Raw genomic sequence first — 17,810 nt, forward strand, 5'->3', positions numbered from 1 at the left:
AATTAACTGTGGAATTTAATTATAGTTACAAAATGCCTTTACTAGGACACCTAGATTAATGTTTGACTGAACAACTGAGGGCAATAGCCTAGCAAGTTAATATGGAGAACAGTCACTGTCTGCCCCTTGTCACCTTGGCATACATTCAGTAGCTTGTATTTATAACTACTTTATTCCATTATCAATTCCATTTGCCCTTTGTTTTAAATAGGAATCTCAGCTGTTCGTTGTTCTTTGCCTAGTAGAGTACCCAAAATTTCATTCCTCAAGCATAGACCATTAGCAGTGTTGTCTGAATGTTATGGTTGCAATTTTTTTTTTGCTGACTTTAATCACAGGACAACACTAAATGACAGTCTCAGAAATACACAATACAGCAGGTTCTCAAATAACGTGATTTAGTTCCAACTTTATTTTGTTATAACACTGATGTGATGACTTAGGAACTTAACTCTTGTTTATATCAATTAGCCTATATTAAAATTGGTTTTGTTATATCTGATATTCCTTAAATTCACAGAGCCTATCAATGACGTTACATTGAGAATTTATTATGTTCCAGACATACTCTTCCTCATTCCCATTGTGTACTAACAACCCACTTTCCTTTTGGTAATTAAGATCAATCAACCGAGATAATACTAACACTTAATGTTAATTCAGAGATATGCAAAGTCCAAATGGCTGGGTCATAGAGATGGGACATAAAAGTTTTGCTAGTAGATTAGTTGGTGTAACAGTGAATAGGACCACTCCACTTTCTAGTCCTGGATTCCTGGATCAATGAATGCTAGCCATGAAAGGAACTGTACCACATAGTGGATGTTAATTTAGATCATATACAGTCTTCTTGGTGACATTCTCTAGGTATCTTAAAATATAGCCATCTTGGCACTAAAACTGAGTCTTGGAAAGACTATGTCACTATTCACTCCAGGATGGTGCAAACATAGTAAGACCAGTGAATTTCTAGAACATGGGCCCATTACTATACTTTATTTGCTATCAAGTGAATTCCTTGATCAGACACAATACTGCATGGACTACCATGATAGTTGATAAGTCATTACTTAAGTCTATGGGTGGTATTTTTATCAGAAGTATTGAGTGCAGGAAAGGTAAATTCATATTCAGTGTGTCTATTCTAGTAGCAATAAAGTGCTGCTTAAACCTTGATGGAAACTGCTCAATGTAATCAGTCTTCCACCACGTAGTTAGCTGATCAACTTGGGGATAAAATTTTATTTTAGAAGATCTAGTTTTATTCTCTGCTTCTGGCAGAGAGTCTAGTAAACAGTAGTTGTAGAGAAAATGGCCTTGATAAGTAGACATTTTTGTTGCTAAGCCTATATATAACTTCCATTCCTGTCACCATGGTCAGCCTATTCATGAGTTCATTGGGCAATGACAGAGTGGCTAGAGAAAGAGGTTGGCTTGTACTGAAAAAAAAATGGATACTCCTATTAACTTGATTTTTTAAAATCTTCTTATGAGGTCACAGTTTCATGAGTATTCATATGGGATGTAAGTATCTTCACATTTTTTTGCCCATTCATAAAGGTCTACACGCATGCTCTTTTCCCAGACCTTGTACCCAGTATTCCCAGTCATGACCAGCAAACCAAATCCTTAATCAAATCCTATAAACAATTGCTATAGACTAGTGCTTCTGGTCCTTTTTCCCTCTAGGCAGTATTCAAGTGTACTTATCAAAGTTCTACCAACAAGAAGGATTGCCCCCACCACTGACCTTCAGGGGTGTCCTAGAAAGGGTCTGTAGTACTATATCTGTCCACTATTGGGTGCCTAGATAACATGTAGAATCATCCATGATAGAATCATTTCTCTTCTTCAGTTTACTGTTCAAGAGTCAAGCTTGATCACATATATACCACTTCTACGGATGACAGGGTACTACTGTTTGGCATATCCAAATATATTGCTGGAAGGGTCAAACACTACATAATTTATGATTGTTATAGCCGTATACTGTATACCTACCACCATAACTACTTTGTTCATGAACCCATTGATCACTGAGAAAGGTTGCTGCAGAAAAAGTCTGACTGGTATGCACAAAATGGGTAATCCTATAGATTTGATTTAAGTTTTTTTTCTACTGAAGACACCATTTTGTGAGAATTTACCTGGGGCATCTTAGGATGCTTAGTAACTAGGTGAACCATAAATAAGCATCCAGTGTGTCTACTATAAGGCCCAATAGTAAGCCAAAATCAATTTCTCAAATTGGGATTAGTTATCTCTAGAAAATGTCAGGACTTTGTTCCAAAAATCTAAGGTTCATGCTATGTGTGATTACCTAGAGAACCCTGCCGAGATCTCCAACTTCCAACACCATTAGATTTGTTGGATCAGATGGTCCATGTAATAGAGCAGCTAGCATGGCAGTATAGATTGTTGCAGAGCCTTCTTTCATGCTGGGCCTCAGTTAAAACAAACACCTTTTTTGGTCACTTGGTAAATGAATTACAGTAGCATAAATAATTTAGGAATATGTTGTCTCCACAGTCCTTGAAAATCAATAATGTGTTGCACTTCTTTTATTGCAGAAGAAACAAGATGCAGTTTGTTATCATTTACCTTGAAAGAAATAGTTTAATATACCTCATATCAACAGAACCCTTAGAAATATAACTAAGATAACAGGTCCCTGAATTTTTGTTGGATTTATTTTCTTTCCTACTGTCTGACACATAGATGTCTCATTAATGTACCAAGCATAGCTACTTCTCCCTATTCACCAGATCCAATCAACATAATTTATATATATATATATATATATATATATATATATTTCCCTAATATGCCAATAGACCAAACAGAAGAACAACAAACAACCAAACAACCAGTTGCTATGACATGCACTGACCACCAGGGGCATGTGTGAAACATGGTGGGTGTCATCAGCAAATGGCAGAGTGCTAAACATGCATGCATTGGCTGTGGCAGGATGGTGGGACAGGTGAGTGGGGGTGCCAGACCAAGGCAGGGGTGCCAGTCGCTATCATCGGTGCAAGCCTCTGGTAGTTATTGAATATTCTTTCTCCTGCAACCTTGGTCCCACTGGGCACTCACACCTGCTGCCAGCAACGGCCCCTCTCACATCCACAGCCAGCACCAGAACTTCTGCTGACACCTGCTGGGGGCAAAGGAGCTGCCACTCACACCCACTGCTGGCACCACCCCACTCACACCCAATTGCTCAGCACTGTCAGTGGGTGGGAGTGGTAGCTGCCAACCCTGATTGCCCCTGAGGGCTTCTCCACTTCCCCCTGCTCCTAAGAGGTGGTCGGGGCAGCAGCCACGGCTTGCTTCCACTGATGGCGCTGGTCCTGCTCACACCTGCTGCTGGCACCAGCCCCAATCTCTCCACGCTGTCACTGAGTATAAGTGGGGCTAGTGCCGTCAGCACGTGGGAGTGGTGACAGCGGGAGTGGGACTGCCAGCAGACAGGGGGCCGGGAGCCGCAGCACAAGGGCTGGGCAGGGGCATGGAGGATGGGCCGAGACCCACCCCTGTGCCCACCACAGCCTCACAGCCCACAGTTCCTTTCAAGGTGCATGAATTTGTGCACTGGGCCCCTAGTATTAATATAATGGACTAGCATGACACCTTATGGAAGAGAAAGGCAATCAAATTTACTGTGGAGTAAATTATGATTCAGGGTTAGAGAGCTGTATGACACTCAAGTAAGACAGTGGAAGGGTGCTACTGGTGGTCCTTACTAACAGGTATTCAGAAAAGAACATTTGCCAGATTAATAGCTGCATGTTAAATTTAGGGATATGCTGATTTGGTAGAGCAATGAAACCACTTGTGGAACTACAACTACAACTAGTGTCACCACCTAGTTAAGCATATGATAATTGTTTGTTATTCTCAAATATCTTCTTCCAGCACAGGTCAAATAGGCAAGTTGAATGAGGATGGTTGGAATCAGATCGTTGCATCTTTCAAGTTATTAAGGATGTCAATCCCTGCAGTCTCTCCAGGAATGTGGTGTTACTTTCAGTTAATTCTTTTCCTAGGTAAAGGCAGTTCTAGTGGCTTCTACTTGGTCTTTCCCATGATAATATTCCTTACTCCATAGTTTGGGGTACTAGAAAGTAAGCCTGTTGCTTAGTATATCTATTGTGATTATGCTTCTAGAATGGGGTAAGTAATCACAGAATATATTTAATAAACAACTGGATAGATCTGAGCTCAAACTTCATTGATTATCTGACCCCCATCAGTCTCGACTCTGAATGGTAGAAAAATGATATTTTGTGTCTCCACATATTAATTTTAATTCAAAGATAGTGACTGATAATCTCCCAAAATTGTTATTCCCTTTCATCCTGGTAAGTAGCATACATCATTGGAAAAAGTAGGAGGAAGAGTAACAGTATACTTCTTCGGCAGTATAGTAGGGCTCTTTTGCTGGAGGAGTTCTAGGTCTGTAAACTGCCGAAAGTCTGGGAATTGATTGAGGGACTATGACTCAGAGTTTCAATGACTCAAGTTATACTTCTATGTACTTGACCTAAAACTCTTTTGCTTATTCAGATTAAGTAAAAATTGAGTAGCCTTTCCTTTTATTTTCTTTTTAAGGACAGCATATTCAAATAACCATCAGCATACCACTCTGGTGAGATTCTTCTGCTTTGGCTTCATTTTCTATTAAGCTCAATATCTCCACCTTGTTTCTGCCGATTAAATGCCACCAGATTGGCTGTGCTAATCATTAACCCCAGTGCATTAGGGTTCCAGTTAAATGGTACCAGTTCCTACTGTGATTTACAATCTACAGAAAAGAACCACAGATATTTAAAACAAACAAACAAACAAACAAACAAACAAAAAACCTGAGGCTCTCCTCACAAGTTTATTTCTCAGTTGTTTTGTTGTTGTTGTTGCTTTGTGTGTGTGCGTGTGTGTGTGTGTGTGTGTGTGTGTGTGTGTGTGTTTTGTTTGTTTTTTTGTGTGTGTGTCTGTTTTTTTGTTTTGTTTTGTTTTGTTTTTGTGTGTGTGTATGAGTGATGTGTCCTCTAGACAATCTGAGGTGGGCATGCAGTTATTTATTTTAATAATATTCTAGCATGATAAATCTATTCTAAGGTTCTAATCTCCTTAAGCTTTTAGCTACTTTTCCCTCTATATTTATAGTATGACAAGGCAGTTCTAGTGTATGATACCTTAGAGTTTCATCTCTAAAATTAGCAAATTTTTAGAGCCATTTCTAATCTCCTTTGCTAAAACACTGAATGCAGAAACTTTGCTTAATTATACCCCTCCCTCAAAAAAATCAACTTACTTCAACTTTATATTGCTTCAACCATAATCTCCTAACCTTAAAAGCCATTCCCACACATATATTCCAGATTTATGCCAGCACAGATGAGGAAAATTATAGAATTCATTTAGTGTGTGGTACATAGCCTTATGGGTTATAATTTGTACCTCATTCTTTGAGGCCTGTTAGTACCTGTGTATAGTCATAGGTCAAGAAGCATTGAGTATAAGTCTTAAGGAGAATCATTAGTGGCTTATCAGGCCTACTCAATGTATCCTGGATAATCTCTCCCTAACTTAATGTCACCTGATTATGGACTTTTATCACACTACTAAATGTCTTCACAGCAACACCTAAATTATTGTTTAATTGAATAACTGGGAATTATAGTCTAGGCAAATGGACACATAAAGCTGATCATCACAGTTCCCTTCCTCTCTATATAGTCACCAAAGGCAGGCACTTGACCCAATCTCAGCCACTCTGAGTTCTCCAGGAATTTTAGAAGTGTAATCACCACACAGTTTCTAATAGCTGAAGATACAACATTTCTATTTTGTGTCCTGAAAGTGTGATGTTTCCTGATTTGGAAAAGCATAAAATGGCAGAATGCACAGTAAGAGTACTCCCTAAATCCAAAGACAGGAACAGACATATGAGTCAGAAAGTGCTGACTCTGGGGATCTCGGTTGTTTCCGAGATCCAATCATCTTTATATCTTTGGATTCCTTGACAATCCCAGTATTCCTACAATGCATTCCTAAGCTTATTTGAATTGATTTTCTGTCAGTTTCAATTAAAAAGATTGTAATTCCATGGGGTCTTCAAACAAACTATTTGGAAGGGGGGGAAAAAGTACTATAGAAAAAGGCAAAGTAATGGGTAAATAAAAAGGCAACACATGGTGATAAAAAATAAAATAAAAATAAGGTAGTGCAGTATGATTCAAAGTCCAGCCTCTGAAGTCAGATCTAATTGCTTCAAACCATGCCAGCAAGGTGACCTTCTAGTAAGTGATTATTCAGTACCTCTCATGCATCAAACACTGTATTTCTTATGATGTATATTGGGAATGCACAATCCTTACATGGGGCTTAAAGTCTGGTGACTATTCTATATTTTGTATCCTCAGGATCCAGTGTGGAGGCTTATAAAGACACTTAAAGTCAAGTATAAGTTAGAACTAGTACTAATAAGTAGTTATGCCATTTTCACAGACATAGTAATGACATAAAATAAGATACTGCATATAAAGTCCTTAATGCATTGTCACACAAGTTAGTGCTTATTAAATGTTAACAAGTAAATGGCCTCATTTCTTAATATTAGGGAGTTAGTTTAACTTACATCTAAAGTCATTTTCAACTTAGACAATCAGACCCCAAATTAAGGATAAAAGCTTCTGTGAGGGACTAGTAGTTGCCAACAATATTTTCATTCTCTTTTTCTATTATAACGAAACATTCCTAATTTTATTCAGAGTTATATCTCCATTAAAAATTATAGTTTTCAAGTTTCTCTTGCAGATTGGTATGCTATATAGTTAATTCTGGAAATTGAAATAGATGTTTAGATTTTCAGTGGTTCTGTTGAGAAAGTCCCTAAATGAAATATGGGACAGGCATTCTGAAATGGGCCTTTTTTTTTGTTTTCTTCCTTTTCTCTTTTCTCCTTTTTGGAAACTCTATTTATAGATGGATCTGTAGAAGCCATCTTTTAGCTTTCAGGTGGAAATCTTTCATTATGGATGACAGGGGGAAAGACAGAAGCAGCTTAGAACTTAGTTGGCAGCACGGAGCTGCAAAGTCCACCGTCAATTGCTCACCTCTGGGGTGTTTTTATATGAAAGAACGAACCATGTTGTATTTAATCTTTGTACAAAAATATGATTTGTAACTGACATAATAATTTTTTTAAAAATAACAAATTAAGGTTAGTGTAATTTTATGTTAGCAGTTATAGAACTAATTTCAGTTACAAATGGCTATCAATAGGCCCAGCTCGTATCAATGATTCTTCTTCTGTAAGTCCAGCTTCAAGATTAAAAAGGAACTTTCATTAAAGAAGAGGACATGCACTAAGATCATATATATTTTTAAAACCAAATATAAAGTGCTTGCAATAAAACAAAAAACAACTATTAAAAAAAAAAACAAGACTAAAGAACACATGTCCATCAGAGATAAGTAGTCACTTGTATTTAAAGGCTAAAAAGCATTTAAACCCTAAGATCTGAAAGTACCCTGTCAGGACTGGTATACTTCCTTGACATTTATCTTGTCACTTAAAATCTTCACAGCATGCAATATATTGGGTTTATTCTTCTTGATCAGTAAGAGATTGGAAGAGAGTGGAGAGAGGGGGGAGAGAGAGAAAGAGAGAGAGAGAGGGAGAGAGGGAGGCAGCAAGAAGACAAGCCCTCCCTGGTGGCATTCAATGAGAAGCTTGGGCCATGGGTGTAGAAATAATTGTATATATATATATATATATATATATATATATATATATATATATATATATATATATAATTTTCTCACACTGATGTGGCAATATACTATGCTGTAAAAACAGATTGAAACAGAATCACCTTTACTTTAAACAAATAATACAAATTCACATAATGTATGCTGGTGGTGAATATATTTTCCTTTGATCATGGCATAGGAATGTGATAAAAACATATTTTAAAAATAAATAAAAGATAAATTATTTATTGTGGTGAACTGGCACGGCCATGGCACACCCAGCTCCAGGGTGCCTTATGTGCCTTGCCAGCTCAGCCAGGTTCTGTGAACCTGAGAGGGGGCAGTGAAGGAGTTAGGAAAGACAGACAAGAGAAGAAAGCTGGGTCTGGGTGGGATGCTCTCTGATGGAGAGCTAGCAACAGTGCCACAGAATACAAGCCAAGCCCTGTCTTCATTTTATAGCCAGATTCCATAAGGGAAAGTAAGAGTGTGGTCAAGATGTTTACAACATTCTCATGGGTTTCGATCCTACTCAATTACATGCACCTGAACTCTATCAAGCCCACAACACTCAGGCATGTGAGGCCATGTGTTTGGACCATCCGTTCAAGCTTACAACTATAGCTGTTGGCTATAATTCTGCCAGGAGGGCTCTATTCTCCAAGCTGGGACTTGCACATGGCAATGAAAAGACTGTGCCCTCTCATTAGTCGGAGGAGGCTTGAACCTATTCAAACACTGTAGCCGCTCTCCACAATTTATTTTAGAGAGCGATGAAGGGAGAGGGATAGAGAGGTAGAAACATCTATAAGACAAACATTGATTGGCTGCCTCCTGCACGTGCCCACTTCTGGGGTTAGGTCCAGGTGCCCACAACCCATAGCCCAGGCATGTGCCCTGATTAGGAATTGATCTGGTGATCTTGTGGTTCATGGGTTGACACTTAACCACTGAGACACACCAGTCAGGAAAAATGTGAGAATTTAGTTCTTCTCACCTTCCTAGTCTCAATCTCCTGCTGTTTTATCTCTCTCTACAACTCTCTTTCCTCTCTTACCTTTCTTCTGCTCACCTTCCTCCCTTCCCCACCACCCCTCCCCACAAGTACACGTCTCCTGGTGGGTAATGCAAATTTGAAAATTCTCCAATTTCCTGAAATTTGAAAATTCTCCAATTTTCTGGTATTCAATGTCTTTTTGCAAAAATTGACATCTTAAAGAGATGAATCCATAATACCCTGCTTCCCCGAAAATAAGACATTGTCTTATATTAATTTTTGTTCCCAAAAATGCTCTAGATCTTATTTTCAGGGGATGTCTTATTTTTCCATGCCCTAGGTCTTATTTTCGGAGGATGTCTTATTTTCGGGGAAGCACGGTACTATGTCAGGTAAAATAAATAGGTAAATTATAAAAAAAAAACCCATATAAACCACAACTCTGATTTGAAAAAAAAAATCGGGATTAGAGACTGAAAGCTTAATTATAGCTGTGAAAGAACATTTACCAAATATATCAACACAACTGAGTTTGAATCTGTATTTGCCATTTTATATTATCTTCCACATGCTTCCCATTTTTTTGCTGTTTCAATTTCAGCAGTGCTAGTGAATCTCTGGGTAGGTTTTTGTCGTTTTATATTGTTGCATAGGCCTACCTCTTCCATGAACTTCCTCTTTTCTAAAGGCTAATCACAGTTATAGCCTGACACCACAGACTCCTCAGAGACAATTATTACTTAATGGTTAATAAGGCAAGTCAGACTGTCTGGATTTATTTCTCAGTCTTGGGATTTTAATCAAATTATGTAAACTCTCTAAGATTAATTTCCCTGTTTTTTGCATAATGGAGATATAATGACATTACTATCCTCATATGTCCCTTGCAAGGATTATCAAATAAAATATACAAACAGCACATATCAGAGTGCCTGGCACGCAGCAAACATCCAGTAAATACCCATTATTATTTAAATCATGTTATTAGTTCCATGCTTAATCTTTTCAACCACATTAGACTGTAAACTCCTTGAAGACAGAAAGTATGTCTTCTCTAAATACATACCATCCTTAAGACTTACCATAAGCATTTAGTATATACTTGTAGAAAATATGTTGAACATTGGTTTTGTTTTATTTTAATCCTCACCCAAAAATATGTTTTTATTAGTTTTTAGCTAGAGAAGAAGGGGAGGAGGGAGGAAGAGAGAGAGAGACATCAATGTGAGAGAAACATCGATCAGTTGCTTCCTGTATGCACCACGAGCTTGGATTGAACCTGCAACCTTTTGGGATATGGGATGCCACTCCAACTAACTGAGCCACCTGGCCAGGGCTCAACAATAGTTTTTAAAACATACTTATTAGACATCTATAGTGTAACACTCATTGAACTCTGAAAAGGAAATACGGTAGCATATAACACAGGCAGTGGAGAAGCCCGTTAAATTATCCCGCCCCAAAAAAAGAAACCTAAAAAAATTCTACTTCTTTGGATTCAGATTTATCATTCCTCCTTTAATGACACTTCTCTTCAAAATTACCCCTGGAAATATGCTGCAGTATCATAAAATAGATAACCTCCCTTTTTAGAATTGCAAATAAGCTCTGGACTAAGCTATGCCTGTCTTTTTTGATAACGAAGTCCCCAGATATCAGTTCCTTTTAACAGTGCTGTATTTCAGGGTTCTTAAAGACTGCAATGTAAGGGTAATAATCTTGAAGTTTTGTTCACATAATAAGCAGTAATATAATAGCAGCACAGAAGGGTCCTTGGGAGCAACTGAGCTGTTATCTATGGCTACAAAACATGAACAGGGGTATGTGACTATTTGCCACGCATATACGTGGTCAGAATGATCCCTTTAAACATATGCTAAGTTTGATCACTTCTCTGTTCAAAAGCTTCTAATGGCTTTCCTTCATAGCTCTAATGAAATCCCAGTCGTTACCATTTCTTCAATCTCAGTTCCTACCGGTCTTCTCTCCTTTCAAATATACATCAGAAAATGGGAATAACACAACATTGTTCATTTTCCCATCCTCCGTTGCTGACACAAAGCCTGGCAAAACAGATCAAGAAATTCTTCAATAGTATTTTTAAAGTAATAAATGGATGAGTTGGTTGAGAGAACAAAATACTTTCCTATGAAGTAAGGGAGAATCCTTAGGAGAGCCTTACTTACACAGATTGATAGTAACTAGCTTCATAGTTTCAGAAACACCATATTCATTGAATTTAATAACAGTGAACTTCAAATAGAGATGCATCACTTATATGTGGAAACTAATGAACAAAATAAAATCATAAAATAGACCCAGAGATGAGAAGAGATTAAGCCAAAGAACTTATATACTTACTAGAGACTCAGTGCACAAAATTTGTGCACTCAGAGTGGGGGTCCCTCAGCCCAGTCTAGCACCCTCTCGCAGTCTGGGAGCCCTCAGGGGATGCTGTGAGCCCAGCTTCTGGTGCATTCTCCACATCCTGGCCAACATTTGTTACCTTTGTGTTTTTGGTAATAGCCATTTTTTACAGGTGTGAGGTGATATCTCACTGTGGCTTTGATTTTCATTTCTGTGGTTATCAGTGATATTAAGCATCTTTTCATGTGTCAGTTGGCCACTGTATGCCTTCTTTGGACAATGTTTACTGAATTACTCTGCCCATTCTTTAATTATATTAATTATAGGTATTTGTGTGTTTTGTTTTTTTAACTAAAGAACATTTGTTTTTCAGTAAAACTTTATCTTAGCACATAATTAAACTGTGTCACCACCTCCCATCCTAACTTGAAGAAGGGTTAGTAGAATGAATGTTATTAAGCTGATATGAAGGATTGGAATCAGCATTAACTGACAAAAAAAACTTTCTTCTAAGTAATCATAACAATATTTAAGTAAAGAGAGAGAGAGAGAGAGAGAGAGAGAGAGAGAGAGAGAGAGAGAGAGAGAGAGAGAGAGAGAAGAGAGAGAGAGAGAGAGAGAGAAAGGGGCTGGTGGGAGTTCAGATTGAACAAGATCCTCACAAGATCCTCACATTTCAACACATTCAGTCCTGGCTAGAGTGTACCAAAATGGAAACAGGATTACTATAACACCAAACTTCCACTACAGATAGCTATACACACATGTGTTTCAAGCCCACCCCTAACCCCCAAATGCTGCCAACACATCTATTTCCCAGACTGTTGGGCCTGTTGAAAACCAGCACTTCTCTTTCATCCAATCTTTGTTATAAGGCTGGTATGTCTGGCTATCAGCTCAGTAAACAAGACAGCTGAGGTCTTCCAGATCATCAATAAAATCAAACAACTGGCTGATATCATATGTGATAGAGGGGCGGGGCTGTTGGGATTCATTCTCTTCAGATGTTCTTCATGCATTTTACAAACATCTTCCATGCATTCTCTTACTGATTCATAGTCAGCATATAGTAAGTTCTGTCTTCTGGTCTCTTGGTGGGCTGTACCAGCAAAATAGTCTGAAACCATCGCTCGCTCCAAACTCTTTTGCTGCAGCCACCACTGAAACACTACCACACACCAGCTTAACCACAATGCTGCCAACATCTAATTCTCGCATGTTTTTGTGTTTTTTTCTTTCATATTGAGTTGTATGTTCTTTAAATGAGGGAGTGACTGAGTGGAATCCAAAATTATTTATTTTTATTTATTCATTTTTTACAGAGAGGAAGGGAGAGGCATAGAGAGAAACATCAATGAGAAACATTGATTAGTTGCCTCCTGCACACCTTCTACTGGGGATGTGCACACAACCAAGGTACATGCTCTTGGCCGGAATCAAATCTGGGACCTTTCAGACTGCATGTTGACACTATCCACTGAGCCAAACCAGTTAGGGCAGTTGTATGAGTTCTTTATATATTTTTAGATATTACTTATTAAATACATAATTTACAAATACATTCTCTCACTTAATAGATTGCCTGTTTTGTTTTTGTTGATCATTTCTTGTCTGTGCAGAGCTCTTTAGTTTTATGTAATCCCACTTGTTTACTTTTGCTTTTATTACCTATATCTTTGGTGTCAAGTCCAAAAAATCATCACCAAGGCCTATGTTAAAATAATTATCGCTTATATTCTCCTCTAGGAGTTTTATGGTTTCAGGTCTTAGGTTCAAATATTTGATCCATTTTGAATTTTTTGTGTATGGTTTCATTCTTACACATGTATCTGTCTAGTTTCCCCCACACCATTTATTGAAGAGATTGTCCTGTCCCCATTGTATATTCTCAGTTCCTTTGTTGTAAATTAATGTACTGTATATATGTATGTTTATTTCTGGGCTTTCTAGTCTGTTCCATTGATTCATGTCCTTTTTTGTTTTTCTTTACCAAGGAGCTACTAATAAAATGGGTAAATTAATTTTTGAATCTAGAATTATGGAAGAAAAACATTGGTATAGAAATTGTTCTTATTGTTAAACTACTGCATATGACCCAATTAATTAGTGTCTGAAATAAAACAAAGCACTAACATATATTTTTTTCCATTTACAACACTAGAAACATTGATGCAGAAATCAACCTTGATACCTCATATATTCCCTTTTGTGTCTGTGTTTTCCTCTGACAGATGTTAGAAGGCAAGATTTATGCAATACAATGGGTTATCACCATTTTTTCTATCTATATACCTCTTTACCTAAACCAGCAAAAGCATTTGGTTGTGACAGAATATGGTTTATTTCAGCAACAATCATTAACCTGTCCTTTTGGACAGCTGGTGTTATAAATTCAGGGGATTGACAGGAATGGAGCCACTAGCACATTCGGAGATTAGACTTCAGTTAGTTATGGTTTGTAAACTGTCATGCACAATAAACCAGTTGGGATGTTGCTAAAAGAAAATATAAGCAATTGAAGAAAAATTTTCTCCTTTACTAAATAAATTAATCAAGAATCCATAATATATAATAATCAAATATTAAATATGTTTATTAATTATATCAACTATAATTATATATACACATATAATTTCTTATAGTTATATTTATATATCTAATTATATTTACATCGCAGGGGTCTTCAAACTACGGCCCGCGGGCCACATGCGGCCCGCAGAGGAGTCTGATCCTGCCCGCCAGGTTTTTTGGGCAGTGAGCGCAGCCGAGGTGTTACAGTAGGAATTAGTAGTTCATATAGTCCGGCCCTCCAGCTCTCTGAGGGACCGTGATCTGGCCCCCACTTTAAAAAGTTTGAGGACCCCTGTAATTATAGGATATTGTATATCCTATAATTGCTGTAATAATAATATATTCATATACAGAAAAGTAAGAGATACATCCTGAAGGAAATTATAGAACTAATATTTACAGAGGTAATAAGTATAAATTATTAGGGATATATTTTCCACAAAGGCAATTAGATAAAATATATATTTTAAGGAAATCTTATCAAAGTCATTTGGAAAAACTAAGTTAAACATTACTGTCTGATTAAACTTCTATGACTATATGGAAACATTTTTAGTGCATCATCCACAGCTTCATGACACTCCTTCCCAATACACACTATGAATTCATTCTCCTTTCATGTCATATGATAAAGATTTGCTGAAATTTTTTTTGCTCTAAACAAATGGGGCTACATGAAACTAAAATCATCTGGTATAGTGAAAGAAACTACTAACAAAATGAAAAGGCAATGCACTAAATGGGAGAAGATATTTGCAAATGATATTTGATAAGGGGTTTAATATACAAAATATAAAGTAAAATAAACCCTCTGATACAATACAAATAATTATTTAAGTTAAAAATGGGTAAAGGAACTAATTTTTCCAAAGAAAACATGCAGATGTGTAGCATGCTCGACATCACTAACTATCATGGAACTGTAAGTCAAAACCGCAATGAGATATCACCTCATACCTTTCAAATGGCTATTCTCCCCTCCCTACCCAATCTCCCCCCCCCCAAAAAAAAATAAACAAAAACCCCCCCACAAATATTGCTAGGATCTGGATGAGATAGAACCCTGTGCACTCTTACTAGGACTGTTATTTAGTGCAGCCACTGTGTAGAACAGTACAGATGCCCCCTCACCTCCCCCCCCCCAAAAAAAGAAAAACTAGTAAACTAGTATTATCAATTCAACTTCTATGTATCTATCTGAAGAAAACTAAACACTAATTGGAAAAGGTACATATAGGCCTATGTTCATTGCAGCATTATTTACAACTGGTGACCCAGTGTACAGATTCATGCATAATGAAAGGAAATTAATTAGAACGTGGCTGGTGGGGGCTGGGGGGCTGGGCAAGATGGATACGCACTAGAGTCAACTTCCCCTGGTCCCTCCCAGACATCTGGGGAGTCAGCGGAGTCTCTCCAGCGGGTGGGGTCTCAGCCTAGCCTGTGGGGATCAGGCCAAAATTAGCTCTCTGACATCCCTGAGTGCAAGAGGGCACTCTGCAAAATAGCTGTTGTAAAAGGTGTGAACACAAAAGCCAAATGTGCACTAAACCAGATCCAGTCCCGACAGAGCCCCAGCAGCAACATAACCCATGGCCAAAGGTAGGATTGCACAGACTTGCGAGGAATTGGGCTCCCTCCTCTCTGGTTTTGGGGTGCATCACCTGAGAATCGCTGCTGCCAAGTCATTTCACTTCAGCAGCTCCTAAGTTGAGTGCCTGCCCCCTGGAGGTCAGTGTGCATCATAGTGACTGGTTGGATGGTTGGACACTTAGCATATTAGCCTTTTATATATATATATATATATATATATATATATATATATATATATATATATATATATATGGATAGCTAAGATATAGAAGTAACCTAAGTGTCCATTACAGATAAATGGATAAAGAACATAATGGAATATTAATCATACGAAAGAATAAAATCTTGCCATTTACAACAACATGAATGGACTTAGAATGGACTTATTATGCTAAGTTAAATAAGTCAGACTGAAAAGACATATACTGTATAATTTCACTTAGTGAGATTCAAAAAGCAAAATAAATGAACAAATGATAGAAGCAGAATCATATATAGAGAGAGAACAAACTGATGTTTGCCAGAGGAGAAGAGGGTGGAGAGAGTATCAAAATAGGTGAAGGGGATTAAGAAGTATAAACTTTCAGTTATAAAAATAAATAAGTCACAGGGATATAATGTACAGTGTCAAGAATATAGCCCATAATGTTGTAATAACTTTGTATGGTGACAGACGGTTACTTGACTTAACATGGTGACCACTTACAAAGCATTTGAATGTTGAGTCACTATGTTGTATGTCTGAAATGAATATAATATTCTATGTCAACTATACTTAATGAAAAAATTAAATAAAAAACTTACTCTATGTGCCCTTTCTAACCAAAAAGTATGCTAATATTTAATCTTTCATGGTTTTCACCTACAAGTGTCATGGTCATTCTCTTGTTAATGCTACTTTGATTGTACATATAGAAGGAATAACATTTACAAGTATAAGCTATTATGTTTGTATAGTGGTAGGTGTGTGTGTGTGTGTGTGTGTGTGTGTGTGGTGTGTTTGTGTGCGCTTTGCTCTATTTACTTCTCTCTTCTTAAGCAGACCATGTTTTCCTTGCTGGATGAAGGAGCTACCACAGAGTTGCAATGAGAAAGTAAATAATTAATTTACCAGCTTTAATCATTAAAACAGACTAAGACATCTTAAATTTGAAATATACTTGACTATCTTTTTCTACTTTAAAGGTTAGAAAATAATCATTCTGCCTAGATCAGAATTAGAGGAAAATTATTAGCAACAAAATTCTGGTATGAAAGGGGGGCGGGTGAGAATTGAAATTCAGTTTGAGTATATGAAATTCGAGGGAAACTGGTACCATATTTCCAGGCTTTAAGTTTTTTTTTGATAGACAGAAATCCTATATATATTAGAGACAGAACAGTTCATAAATAATCAGAATTAAGCCATTACATAATGACCCTGTGATCTCAAGCTTGCCAAAATGTTTTCATATGGTTTAGTGTGGATGTGGATGGGCATATGAGTCAGTTAAATTTGAAGGACCTTTGGGGTGGAAAAGGGGAAGCATTAGGGGGATATGCTAAAGCAAGCAACCGGGAATTAGAAATGAATATGGATATCTCAGCAGCAGTCAGCATAAATAATGATAAACCCTGAAACCGATAGTTTCATCCAAGCTGGATACTAGAGAGAGTAATATCTAAACAGAATTATTTAAGAATCAGAACTAGAGACAGACATCTTGATGTTAGCAGTTTACTTAGAAGGTAAATATGATATTGGTAGGAGTAAAAAAAAAAAAAGTGAAACCAGAGAAGGCCCCCTATAGAGTGAGCATTCTCAACTCAACAATTTAAGCTTAATTCCACTGGGGAGACTAGGAGCCAGCCTACAACATTTGATACCAAATTCTCTCTTCTGTGTGGCAAGACAGTGGGATATTCCATTTCCTCAACTCACACTTGCGTTGGGTCATTCTTTGATTTAGAGCTGCTCCTAGGTGTTTTCAAGCTCTCAGCACACCATGCATGCCACAGTGGTTGCAAAGTAGATTCAAAGTGGTAAAGCAGACTCTGGAAGTGTGGAAACACCCTCAATAATGAAATTCAGGTGAGTGCAGCTGGAAATTATACCTGTGTAGACTGAAGTAGTAGGGGTTGGAGGATAGGAATAGGAAATTGACATTGCCTGCTACACGGCACAGTTCTACAAGGGCCAGCATTAAATTCAATCCATGCTGTCATTGATTCTTCCTCAGTGCACTACTTGCAATTCATGAAATAAAAGGAAGGTGGGAGGGAGGGAGAGGAAAAAGGAGGGGGTGGGGAAGGGACAGAGGGATGGAGGGAGAAAGATTCAGGTGGCAGCCATGATTTTATGGCTAGATGAAATTTTATTGTGTTTCCTGGCAGAAGTATCCTCATTGGAAACCAGGGATTCTAGAACAGTAAATCTTATTGTTGCAGATGGGAACTATAATTGACCAGTTGGGTCACTAGGGTTTATGGTGACAGGGGTTACTGCGACACCTATTCTTTAGGCCCTGGAAATGTTAGCCCT

Source organism: Pipistrellus hanaki (genome assembly GCF_964339955.1).
Source record: "Pipistrellus hanaki genome assembly, chromosome: 3".
Lineage (NCBI taxonomy): Eukaryota > Metazoa > Chordata > Mammalia > Chiroptera > Vespertilionidae > Pipistrellus > Pipistrellus hanaki.